General features: G+C 35.8%; 1 pseudogene; it reads right to left on the bottom strand.

Annotated features, from left to right (window-relative positions):
- Nucleotides 1-8,929: 8,929 nt before the first annotated feature.
- LOC148122841 (olfactory receptor 4C6-like) lies at nucleotides 8,930-13,694 on the bottom strand (annotated as a pseudogene).

Consider the following 13,694-nt stretch of genomic DNA (forward strand, 5'->3'; position numbering starts at 1 on the left):
GGACTATCTAATGCCGTCACAAGAAAAGGATTCACATGTGGAACATTGCTTCTGTCATCAGACCAAAATAGGAGAAATAGTTTATTATGTTCTCTTTAGGGAAAACAGGCTAGGAAATCAGCTGCCGGAGTCACCTTTATGAAGTAGGACCTGATTGTGGTACGGGGTGGGAAGTGGTGATTTTGTAATTTCCCAACATGTTTTAATTTATGTCATGTAAATGAAAACAGACCAGATTGTGTTGGTGTGCAGTTTGGGAGGGTTATCTTGAGCCAATGAATATTGAATTTCTAATTAGGCAGCTCTCCTATGCAGATATGAATGTTCAATCCTGCTTGAAAAGTTGTGTCAGCTCAAAGGTTTGAGAAACCAGCCATTGATTATAACTCTATGTGTCAGGTTTCAGACCTCAGCAGCCAATATATACATATGGGCAATATCAATCTTATTAATGACATTCCCTCTTCTAGGGAAGAACCTATTCTTTTTCAACATCAGTATATCTAAGTTTTTTGGTTCTTAAAATACATTATTTTTATCATTTTAAAATCACTTATGGGTATCATTTTTAAATATTTTCCTTAAGTGCATTATGCTCTTATCTCCATTTGTTTCTGTTCTCTAGTGTTCTAGGCAATTAATAGTCTTATTCCTTTTCTCTCAAGTGATGTTGATTATTGATTTCTGTGTAGAGCAATGTCTCCTATAGCTTGGGCTTGCCTCATGCTATGTAACTGCGAATTGGGAAACTGTTTGAAATAGGTAACTAATTCCCAAATATGTAACAGAAAAGGAGTTGGCTGCAACAAAATCTACAGTAAAGGACAACCACTCATTCACAAAGTAATGACAACAAATTCCTTGCTTCTTGGCTTAAAAACCTTTACCAAAGCTATTGGCTTTGATAAGTCAATCAAAATAAGATGATTGAGCAATTATTGTATAATATTGTGGCTTATAACAAGAATTGAACTCAGGGCCTTACCCATAATAACTACATACTCTATCAATGCATTCTACAGCAGTCTAGCTGGTGTCTAGAAGAATAGGTCTTTCATTTATCTAACCCATCTACAAAACTCTGAAACATTTGTCTTGAGCTAGCTAAAAGTTAATTTCTTTTTGAATTACAAGATTAAAAAAATGGTGTTTCACACCTGTACATGACTATTTTCATTTCAGTGTAACTCACACGATTGATGAGGGGATTATGCAAGGGGACAATCATCTGTAGAATGTGGGTACCCAGGTTGTTCCCCATTTTTCCCGAGGCGCTTTGCAGGGCTGTTCTGCTTCCTGGTTCCACTGCATCAGCTTGTGGGTGTGGCATAGAACTGCCCTCTCCTGTTATGTTAATTTCACCTATGGCCCAAGGGTGTAGCTTAGAGAGAACTCTTCTGTCATGGTAATTCCACCTGCAAGCAAGGTTCTCGCCCTCAGGCAAGGTTCCCAGGTCAGCTTTTCTCTGAGCCTGAGCACGCCCACCTGGCTTCCTCTTTTCTCTGTTCAGCTGCTCTCCGACCTTGGGTGCGGCCCCCTGACTTTTCTCTTTCCTTGATCCTGATGGGGGGCTGGTGTGTTTCTGCCCCACAGTATGTATACCCGACTTATGCTTAATAAAGCTGCCATTTGCCACTTGCTCCTTGGCAGATGAGCCCGGTCTCTTTGTGTGTGTGTCATGTGTTCAAACCCTTAGGACTGTCATCGGTTCTCGTGGGCTCGAGTCAGGAAAAGCGCGCGCCTGTTTCGAGGTTCGGATGTCCACAGAAAAGTGCTGAAGCTTACAGTAGAACACAGGCATGACCTTATCCTTGATCTCATGTGCTACAGGTAACATGTAGGTGGTATAAATTTCAGGCACTTAAAGTAGAACTACCACCATGTCAGAACTATGGGATGAGAGAGGTTTGTATAATCATCTTGTGCCCACATTATACAAAAATGAAAATATACCCATATGTACACCTCCCCTGTGATTCTGATGCTCGTAGAGACTTGGCTACAGCAAACAAAAGCTTTTTCTATAATGGATCCATGACTCAGCTCTTCATTGCTCACTTGCTGGCAGATGTGGAAATATTTACCTTGAACCAGTATGCTGCCATTCTCAAATTCATGCCCTACATGGTCATCACAAATGAAAAGTGATGCAATATGATGATTATGTTGTGTCAATGATTTCATTCCTACATTTTATCTTCCATCAGGTTCAGGATATATGATTTTGCACTGAAATTCTTCTCTTTTTTGTTTTGTTTTGTTTTTTTGAGACAGAGTTTCTCTGTGGGTTTTGGAGCCTGTCCTAGAACTTTAGCTCTTGTAGACCAGGCTGGCCTCAAACTCACTGAGATCTGCCTGCCTCTGCCTCCCGAGTGCTGGGACTAAAGGCATGTGCCACCACTGCCCTGCTGCACTGAAATTCTTGATCCATATTTTTACTGTGTTTTATGCTCGGTTATAGGTATAGGATGTCTTCATATTTTCTGCATATAACTACCCAGTTTGATAAGCACCATTTTAAAAGATATATTTTCTACAGTACAACTTTTGAACCTCATTTTAAAAATAATAGAACACTTGGTTTATGAAATAATGTCATCTTCAATTCTATTCAAACAAGCAAAGTATGTTTTTATGCAAATATTGTTGCTGTTTTGGTTATTATAGCTCTGTAACAGTTTTAAAGATGTGATTGTGATGTCTCCAGTGGTTCATTTATTATGCCGAATTATTTAAGTTATTCTGTTTTATTTTTTTCTCTTTTTGCAAGTGTTGCCATGTGAATTTCAACATTTTTCTTTATTTGTTTTTTGTGAATGTTGATGTTCATTTCATTAAATTTGTAGAAGTTTCTTTTTGTTGTTGTTGTTCAATCTAAGACTTCAAATACTATACAAAGCGGGTATCAAAGAGCAGACATCCATTTCTTGTTCCTGATTTTAGTGGAAACACTTAGTGGTTTTCCCTACTTAGTTTGGCATTGGCTGTGCATTTGCTATAAACCATCTACATTATATTGAAGTATCTATATTGTCTCCCTAGTATTTCCAGGATCTGTATAATGATTTGTCAAATATTTTTTCTTTATCAAATGAGATGTTTATGTGTTTTTGAATTTTTTTATTTTTAGTCTGTTTATATGGAAGATTACATTTATCTGTTTACATATTTTGAATCATTTATGTATCTCTGGAAAGACACTTACTTAAGCACAATGGAAATTTTTTTATTTATTCTTGGATTTATTTTGTTACTATTTTATTGGGAATTTTCATATTCATCTCCATAAAGGAAAAGGTTCTGTAATTTTCTTTTATTTTTGGATCCTTATGTAGTTTTGGTATCAAGGTGATAGTGACTTCATAAAAAGAATTAAGAAATATTCTTTCAGTTTTATTTTATGAAATAATTTTGGAAATATTGGCCTTAGCTGTTCTTTGGAGGTCTGATAGAATTCGGTGCTGAATCCACTTGCACTTGAGCTTTAATTTTTTTTAATGGAAGCCTCTTAATTACTTTTCTGATTTCAATAGAGATTATGTGTCTGTCCAAAATATTTATCTGATTTCACATTGATAGTTAATATGTGTCAAGAAATTTATCCATTTCTTTTAGCTTTGCCAGTTAGATGTAAAAGAAATTTTTTATATTATACCTTATGATTCCTTAACTTTTCTTCATGTCTGTTGTGATATCTTTCATTCAATCTTAAGTCTATTAAATTGGATCATCTTTTTCTGTGTTTTGTTGAATTTGATTGAAAGTTTGTCAATCTTGTTGATGTTCTCAAGGAAAGCTCTTTGTTTCATTGACTTCTTGCAAATTATTTTTTTCTACTTCATTAATTTGACCCCTGGCTTTTGATTGCTTTTTCTTATTGTTGTTCTAGAGACTCTTTCATGTGTAATTAAGCTATTTATTTGAGAGTTTTCAAGTTTTATGTAGGTACTTAGCCCCTCTTTACTATATAATTCCTTGACAAAATGTTCAAATGGCCTCTTGGAGCTCGATCCAGTGCTTGACTGTAGATTTCTGTATCTGATTTCATCAGGTACTGGACAAAGTCTATGATGGGTAGTCATCAACCTGATTACTAGGGAAAGCAAGTTCAGACACCCTTTCCACTATTTCTAAAAATCTTAGATGATGTCATCTTTGTGGGTTGCTGGGAGTTTCCCTGGCACCAGGTTTCTCCCTAACCCCAGAAAAAAAAAATCTCTCTATCAAAATATCTCTTTCATTATTCTACCCCACCTTCCCACTCTCAACTCAACTCTCCTGATCCTTCATGTTCCCATCTCTCCACCCCTTCCCTTTACTCTGGTACACCCCCAGTTACCTAAGAACATCTCATTTATTTTTTTTCTAGGTCCCCATTTGACTATAAATTTCATAATGTAACTAATTTTTCCAAAGAATAATAGTCCATTGTGCAAATAAACCACATTTTCTTTATCAATTCTTCAGTGGAAGGGCACATAGGTTGTTTCCAGGTTCTAACTATTATAAATAATGTTGCTGTTATGAACAGAGTTGAGCAAGTGCCTTTCTGCTATGACTGAGCATACTTTGTGTTTATGCCCAAGAAGGGTATCACTGGATCTTGAGGTAGATTGATCCACAAGATTCTGAGAAACCATCATACTTTTTTTTTACCAAAGTGACTATTCAAATTTGTGCTCCAACCACAGTAGAGAAATGTTCCCCTTACTCCATATCATCTTCAATGTAGGTTATCATTAGTCTGTTGTGACAGGTGAAAGAAGGTATCTCAGAGTCCTTTTCATTTGCATTTTTCTGATAGCTAAGGATATTGAACAGTTCTTTAAGTGTGTCTTGCCCACTTGGGATTCTTCTGTTGAGAATTCTGTTTAAATATAAACCTCAAATTTTAATGGGATTATTAGTTATTTTAATTTCTAGCTTCTTCGGTTCTTTACATGTTTTGGATAACATTCCTCTGTCAGATGTGGGGTTGTAGATTTTTTTTCCATTCATCAGGTTGTCATTTTATTTAATTGACCGTGTTCTTTGCTTTTCAGTTTCATGAGGTTTAATTTATTAATAATTAATCTCAGCACCTAAGTGACTGGTTTTATACTCAGGAAATAGTCTCCTGTGTCCATGTATTTAAAGATACTTCTCACTTTCCCTTGAATCAGCTAAAGTGTAACTGGATTTGTGTTGAGGTTTTTGATTCACTTGGATTTGGGTTTTGTGCAGGCGATAGATAGGAATGTATTTACAATCTTCTGCTTGCTGACCTCCAGTTACACCTGCACCATTAGATCAAGATGCTTTCTTTTTGGTGGTTTCTTTTTGGATTGTTTGTTCCAAATCTAGTGTTCACAGGTGTCTGAATTTATTAAGGATCTTTGATTTGATTGCACTAGTTCACCTGCCTGTTTTTATGCCAATACCAAACTGCTTTCATTACGACATACTTGAAGTCAGGGTTGGTTACACCTCCAGAAGTCTGGGCAGGCATTTTTGGTCCATTAGTGTCTGAAAAAAATCTGTCCAGGACCTTCTGACTTCTAGAGTATCCAATGAGAAGATGGGTATTCTGATAGGATTGCCTTTATAAGTTAATTGGTCTTTTGTTTTGCAGATCTTTAAATTATTTTTTGTTATCTATAGTTAGTATAGTTAGTGATTTGATAATTATTTGGAATGGGCACTTTTTTTTGGTCCAGCCTATTTGATGTTTTGTAAACTTCTTTTACCTTTGTACAAATGACTTTCTTTCGGTTGGGAAAGTGTTCTATGATTTTGTTTGTTGAAAATGTTTTCTGTGTTTTTGAGCTGGCACTCTTCTCCTTCTTCTATACCTATTATTCTTAGGCTTGGTATTTTCATGGTGTCCCAAAACTCCTGAATGTTTTATGATATAAACTTATTGGATTTTATGCTTTTTTGCTGATAACTTTATTTCCTTTATCATATTTTCAAATCTTGAGATTCTCTTTTGTATATCTTATTTTCTGTTGCTTATATTTGCATCTGTATTTTTTTTGCTTCTGTAGATTTTAGATTTCGAGAAACCCCTCAGTTTGTGTGTTTCTATTTCAGTTTTCAAGTCTTGATCTATTTCCTCCACCCATCTGATCACTTTTTTCTTGACCTTCTTTGTTTCTTTTAAGGGATTTATTTATTTCTTCCATTTTCTGGGTTATCTTTATCTAAACTTCTTTCAGGGAAATATTTCCTGCTTAAGAGCCTCTGTAATCTTCAGAAAGCAATTTTAAAGCTTATTTTCTTCTGTTTCCCCTGCTTGGGATGTTCAGCTTGTGCTGTTGTAGCATCACTGTATTCTGGTGGTGCCACTTTAGTCTTTCCTTTGTTGAATGTATTTTTTACACATGTGTTTAATCTTTTCTTCCAACTGTTGTGACTTGTCTCTGTCCCTGTTCTTCCTACTTCTGTGGTTTGTGATTGTTCTTGGGTAATTTGCTGTTTTTCCAACTGGTATGGTTTGCACCTGTGCTTATATAGTCTGTTGTGGTTACGGGCTACGATTGGTATGAATATCATGAGAATGACATTCAGGTGTGTGAAGTTGGTTGGCAGAGTTGGTCTTTATGGGACAAAGTCCAGTGTGGTGTAGGGATGGTGCCACAGCCTGGAGGCAGGTATCCCCCCTTCTTCCATGCTGTTGGGCACTGCCCCAGAGCAGTGGAGTTCCACCACAGGTGGAGGCAGAATTCAGCTGCTTTCCTGGTGATGGAATGAGATGGGGAGAGGCACAGAATGTGCTCTGAGGTTTAGTTAAGGTCTAAATTTTGGGACAGTCAATCTGAGAAGTCAGTCACTCATCTGTTTTTCCAACTGATGTGTTGTGTTTGAGCCTGTACCTATGTAGTCTTTTGGGGTTACTGGGAAAGACTGTGCTTAGGAATGATGTCAAGGTGCTTGGTTATGCTAGGGATGAAAGAGAGAGAAGGAAATTAAATCATTTCCTTGGCTCAGTATAATTGAAGTGTTGTGTTGTTACCACCAGGATTGAGACTATACAAATGTCGCATAGCAAGCTTGGGGCTTTGTGGTTGGAAGAGGGAACTTTAGGGATGATAGAATCCATCCTCAAATCAGTTCCCCTGCTCAAGGTAGTAGATACCAACAGAGGGTAGCTTCCTGGATACTAACAGTCGACAGGTTTTATAGATGAAGTCATGCCCAGAGCCTTTCAGTTCAGCAGAGCCTTTAGGTCATTAACCATCCACCTAAAGCTGTGCATTTTCTTCTTATTTGTAGAGCTGTGCTTTCATTTCACTACTTTTAGTAATTTTTAAAATTTCTTTCTAGAGTTCTTCTTTACCCTAGTCATTATTCAGTAATGAGTTGCTTAATTTCTATGAGGTTAAGTATTTATTGGGGATTGCTTTACTATCATTTTTAAGTTTTATTACTTTGTACTTATATAGGATTGCAGTGTTTTCGAATATGCACAGATTTGTTTTGTATCTAAGGATTTTGTCTGTCTTAGGAATCTTCAGTCCTGTGTGTTCTTATAAGTACAACATGCATTCTTTTGTTTTGGGTTAGAATATTCTACAGACATATGTTAAGTCATTTAATGTATGATGTCAATTAGTTCTCATGTTTTTCTGTTTAATTTTTGTCCAGATGACCTGCCCCGATTAATATAGAAAACTGAGTTTTGAAATGACCTACTATTTGGATTGATGTTAATCTGCATCTTTAAATTTAATAGTACAAACTTTTTATGAAATTGGATGCAGCAGAATTTGATGCATGTATGTTTAGTATATTAATGACTTCTTTTTTAACTGTTCCCTTGATCAAAGTGAAGTGTCCCTCCTTGTCGTTTTTGATTAGCTTTTGTTTGAAATCCATTTTGTCAGATATATGCATTACATTCCTTAGTGATTAATGCTGAGTTACCAAAAATACATGGAGTCACACTAAGGAAAGAAATATAAGCACTTCCCCCAGAGTCATTTAATCAAGAATGAATCCATACTTGAATACTCTACATCATGCTTCTTGTGTTTTCTGTCCTCTGCTTGTTTGTTGTATAATTCTGAATCTGTGCCTGCTTGAAGGTTGTATGTGATTCTGTGAAGTCATATGTGTTTCTGTCTGTGACTGTGTGTCTCTTTGTTCTGATGTTTGTTTGAGAGTATAAATGGTGCTTATCTCTCTGTGTGTGACTGGAAATACATCTGGGTCTCTGTCCCTAAAAAAAATTACTACACAATGTTTTTTGAACAGCACAGAAAACATCACATAGAGGAAGAAATGGGCTACTTTACAAAACTCTTAACCAAGTTTTACAAGGAATTAAATGATTAAATCAAATTGATTCCGATTGATCCAGATAAGAAACAACACTCTTTATCAAAGAATATCCATGAATAGTAATTTTCAAACTTTATGATAGATTTCAGGATGTTGATTTCAACTCCTGTATATGCGGCTTTCAATAAATTAATATACAGTGTCTAGGTCAGAGACATAGAAGCATAAGCAATTGAAGATTTTAGCTATGTATTAGCTTATTTTGTAATAGTTGACTACATGGGAAATTCAGAAGAGCAGCAGTCTTAAATGTTAAGAAAGTTCAAGATAGATTATTTATTTTGGCTATGATGTTCAGTAAAATTTCTAGTGTCTTAGATTGTAAGATATTTTCAGGATGTTTTCAAAGTCATATATTGGGATAGTAATACCAAATACTTTTCAAAAATAGAGATTTTACTTTGGTTTGGTTTCCTATAGAGTTAGGAGGAAAAAGATGTAGTATAAATGTGATGGTTTGGCTTGCTGGGGACAAGACACTAACCAGAATAGAGAGGACCATTGTATCATTACCTGATTGTTAAGTTTGAAAGACATCCATGGGGCTGGATTCACAATGGAGTAGGGTAATGGAGAGGAGAGATCGCTGTTAGCTTTCTGGGAAGCATTACTTCCTGTGTGTAAGATAATGACTACTCAATGTCCCCTGTTTCATTAGAAGCCTCCTTAGGGCATTTTTAACCTCTGCATTCCTCAAGGTGTATATCAAAGGATTTAACATTGGCTCAATCACAGTGAAGGACACAGCCATTATCTTGTCTACTGGGTAAGTGACCACAGGTCTGACATACAAGAAAATACAGGGCACAAAGATGAGTACAACCACTGTGAAGTGGGAAGTACATGTTGAGAGGGCTTTACGCCTTCCTTCAGAGCTAGAGGACTTTAGGGAGCAGAGGATGATCACATAGGAAGCAGTTAGAAATAAGGAAAATGGCCATACACATCACTCCACTGTTGAGAATGACCAAGAGAGACCTAGAATATAGAATATAGGTGTCCATGCACGCCAATTTCAACAGTGGAAATAAATCACACATAAAGTGATCTATGATATTCGTGCCACAGAAAGGTATTTGATACATGAAAAGAAGCTGAATGGTTGCATGTGCACATCCACCAACCCAAGTCCCTCCTACCATAAGGCAACATACTCTGGGACTCATGTTTGTCAAATAATGCAAAGGTTTATCACCACACCACCAAAGAAGTAATCCAGAGCTGAGTCATGCAACCTTCCAATGAAATGGAAATGTTCTCAGAGAAAGAGTCCATAATTAACTTGGGGGTAATGATAGAAGAGTAAGTAACCTCCATGAGGGATAGCAACTTAAGGAAGAAATACATGGGAGACCTCAGACTAGGACTTCTAGTTATTGTTACCACAATCAATATGTTTCCTAACATTGTTGCTACATACATGAATAGGAACAAAACTGATAATATTTTTCTTAATTATGGATTCTTTGTAATTCCCAAAAGAATAAATAAAGAATAGCTTCTCTATCTGATGTGAGTTGATAAAATCATGGACTACTGAACTCAATAATCTGCATAAGAAATGTTTTTTTTTAATCAGTAGTTATTGGTTTGTTGGGCAGTTTGGCGGCACTGTCTAATAATCACTTTATCATTCTTTTTTACATCTTGTACTACAAAAACCAAGCACTAACAATAAAGGCTTTATGACAGTTTCAACTCTACTGCTCTAGGAAGCTTTGCACTCATACAGTTCATGGTTTCTGTTCTGTGTTTTCTGCTTGAATTTGAATTCTTATTATTACTTCACTGTACACATATTCTTAGGATATGCAAGGACAAACTTTGGCCAACTAATGATTACCAGTTTCATGTTTTTTCATTAATTTGTCTTCCATTATCATTCTCTTCATACCTTCACTTTATCTTTTTACAAACAAAAAAAAGAAATTCTACTTAATGTGCAAGACCTATTTATTGTTTGCATTTTTAAACTTGAAGTTAAAATGATAAATTGTATTTATTTATTAAATAATCAAAACACTTGGAAAACATAATAATTTTTGTTTATTTTCTGTCAATACTGTCTCCTTGAAATGTCCTAGCTGAAGAACCATATGCAAAACTCTTGACTTAGCAGTGACTATACTCTTGAAATTGGATGTCTTCTGAAATTGAATCATTAATATTACTAATATACATTGCTGATATCCATTGATTCTCTACTACGTTTCATAAACAGGAATTCCTATAAAGTCATTTATTCACTTTTGAGAGTAGGATATAAGTCTAAAGAAGTGAAAGAAAACCTAAATTTCACATTGCCAGTAATACTGGAGCCAAATTAAATCAAGGTCTTGTTACTTTTAAAATTAATACTAATAAAATATACATTGTGACCCTTTTGATAATATCAAAGAGACATCATCAATAAGTTATTGTGGTTCTTTATATTCTTTTATTTTCATGACTATCAAGCATTATAGATTCAAGTTTCAGGTAATAATTGGATAGACAAATTCAGTAACAACCGTGTATCAAACTCCAAATTATAATGCTGTATATGTAATTATTAGCTGAGTTATCATGCAGTCTCTTCATTTTCTGGATAACATTTTAAGAGAATATACTCAGCACCCCTACAATTGAAATAACATCATCCTATAATGAGTCAATGTCAACTGGATGATATTAATAATGTATCATTAAAGATATGGTAACTCTATTGGTACTCCTTTATCATAACTAAATATTGCCTTCTTGTGAAGTGATATTTCCAGGTAAAATTAAGAATAAAAATAAAATTAATAGCAAGAATAAAAGCAAGATTATTCTAAATAATACTTAAAGTATCAATTAAAAATCATTTGTCTGCATAAAATTATATTTTAAGAAGGGTTTAAGCTGATTTATCAATTATCAGATATGTTTTATATTACATGATATGACTATTACTAGATCTCCTCACCTGAGAATGAAGAAACTAAACCTTAGAAGCCTAAACGTATCATCAGAAAAGCATGGAAATTATGAATCAGGCTCTCTCAGCTTCTTCCTTCCTTCCTTCCTTCCTTCCTTCCTTCCTTCCTTCCTTCCTTCCTTCTTCCTTTCTCTTTTTCTTTTTTCAACCTGGTTCAGGGTTTTTCTGTATAGCTTTGGTGCCTGTCCTGGAACTAGCTCTTGTAGACTAGACTGGTCTGGAACGCAAAGAGAGCCATCTGCCTCTGCCTCCTGAGTTCTGGGATTAAAGGCATGCGCCACCACCTCCCATCTAGGCTATCTCAGTTTGAAGTGATAGGTCTTCATCATTACACTAACCTTTTGTAGAACAGCACTAAGATCTCTGCACTCTAAATAATTTTCTGCCAGAGAAGATCAGTAGAATAAAAGTACTTTTTCAGTAAGGAGTAACTCTCTCTATCATATGGAGACAGTACAAAACATTTGTCATTTGACTTAAATAATGAGAGAGCCTTTAAAGTCTCTGCTATTTTTAAACCTATGAAACAGACAAATTCAAATTTCCAACATCTTTCTTCCAAAAATTATTTTGTTTTAATATTTTTGTAATTAAAATATAATTACACTATTGCACCCCTTTTGTTTCCTCCCTAATACTACAATTTAGCTCCTTTATGTTAAGTCTCATTTTCTTTAATTGCTGTTATACACACACACACACACGTAAATACAATGTTTCTTATATGTACATGACTTCAGTGTTGAGACGTGGCATTGGTTATCTTACTGATATTCTTAATGAAGTGGATAGAGCACATTCTTATGTATTAAAACTGAATTTTATTTTTAACTCTGACTTGTAGGATATGTTAATAGTTTAATTCCTCTCTGGGTCTCAGAATGTTTGTCCCAAAATGTAAAACAGCTAAGAGTTTGAAGGAGTGATCTAAAGCTTTAATTTTCACAACAATTTCCACTTAGTTCTTATGTTGTATGCAATCACACTGCCTAACATATATAAAAATCTCATGCATTAGGTAATATTTATAACCCTGCGTTTTTGGAAAAAATAATCAATGAACTTAGAATGATTTTGTTTTTATTACACATCTCCTTACCCTGACATAATCTATTTTTCCCTGTAGATAATATTTCTGTTTTGCTGTTCTCTCTCTCTCATTAAAAATCTAGCATATCTTTTAATAAAGAAACAAACAGTTCAGTTAATTTGATTTCTCTATTAGAGTAAACTGACTTAGTTTTCTTTTGTTCTGTGGTCCATTACTGATAACTGAAATAGTTGGACACGATGTTTTACAAAGGTAAAATTTTCTCTAGGAAACCTAAATTTTGTGGTAAACTTGGTTTACAGATTCAGATGGAGTCTTAATCTTAAAAAGCAAACCAAGAAACAACCAAAAAAAAAAAAACCAGGCTGTGAGATAAGAACTATTTTTATCTTAATATCAGACTCAATAAAAAAAAGTTTGGATATCTTGTAAAACTGGTGAAAAGCCTTTTAGTGGACACATTATCAACTTAACGAAAGGAACAAATTACTCTTCACCATGACTCTTGAATTGTGTTCTGCTGCCTCTGATCATCCCATTATAAGTCATCAATCACTCCCTCTCCATACCACTTACCTGGTACCCTCCTCACCATCTCATCTACGGCATTTGTTACATGAACTTGCATCGGTGACACAGCAATAATATTATTTGGTTTCAGGTTTTCTAATTTCTTTTTTTTAAAAGTAATTTTATTAAATTATAAAAGTTTCCATTTACGCCCCTCTTCCGAACACCCTCCCACTCCCCCCCCTCCCTCTCCTCCTCCCTCTTTGTCCCTAAGGGCAGTCAGGGTTTCCTGCCCTGTGGGAAGTTCAAGTTCCTCCCCCTTCCCTCCAGGTCCAGGAAGGTGAGTATCCAAACAGACTGGATCCCAAAAATCCAGTATATGCAGAGAAAACTAGTCCCAGTGTCATTGTCAATGGCTTCTCAGAAAGACTCCGGGCCAGCCACATTCAGAGAATCTGGCCACATTCAGAGAATCTGGTTGGATCACGTGCTCAGTTCAGTCGCAGTCCTTCGTCATTTTCTTCGTCCTTCTGCACCTCATTTGGACCTTGGGGGGCTCAGTCCGGTGCTCCAATGTGGGTCTCCGTCTGTATCGCCATTCATCGCCAGATGAAGGATCTATGGTGATAAGCAAAATATTCATCAGTATGGTTATGGGCCAAGGCCGGTTCAGGCACCCTCTCCTCTGTCCAGAGAACAATCTGGGGATCTCTCCTTGGCCCTGGGATCCCATATATAATCAAGTTTCCTGTAAACCCTAAAATGACTCCCTTAGTTGAAATATATTCTTCCCTGCTCCCATATTCATCCTTCCTCCCTTCCCCCCATCCCGGTCAACCGAGCTTTCTCCAT

This window comes from Myodes glareolus, chromosome 2, assembly GCF_982192425.1.
Source record: "Myodes glareolus chromosome 2, mMyoGla1.1, whole genome shotgun sequence".
Classification (NCBI taxonomy): Eukaryota; Metazoa; Chordata; class Mammalia; order Rodentia; family Cricetidae; genus Myodes; species Myodes glareolus.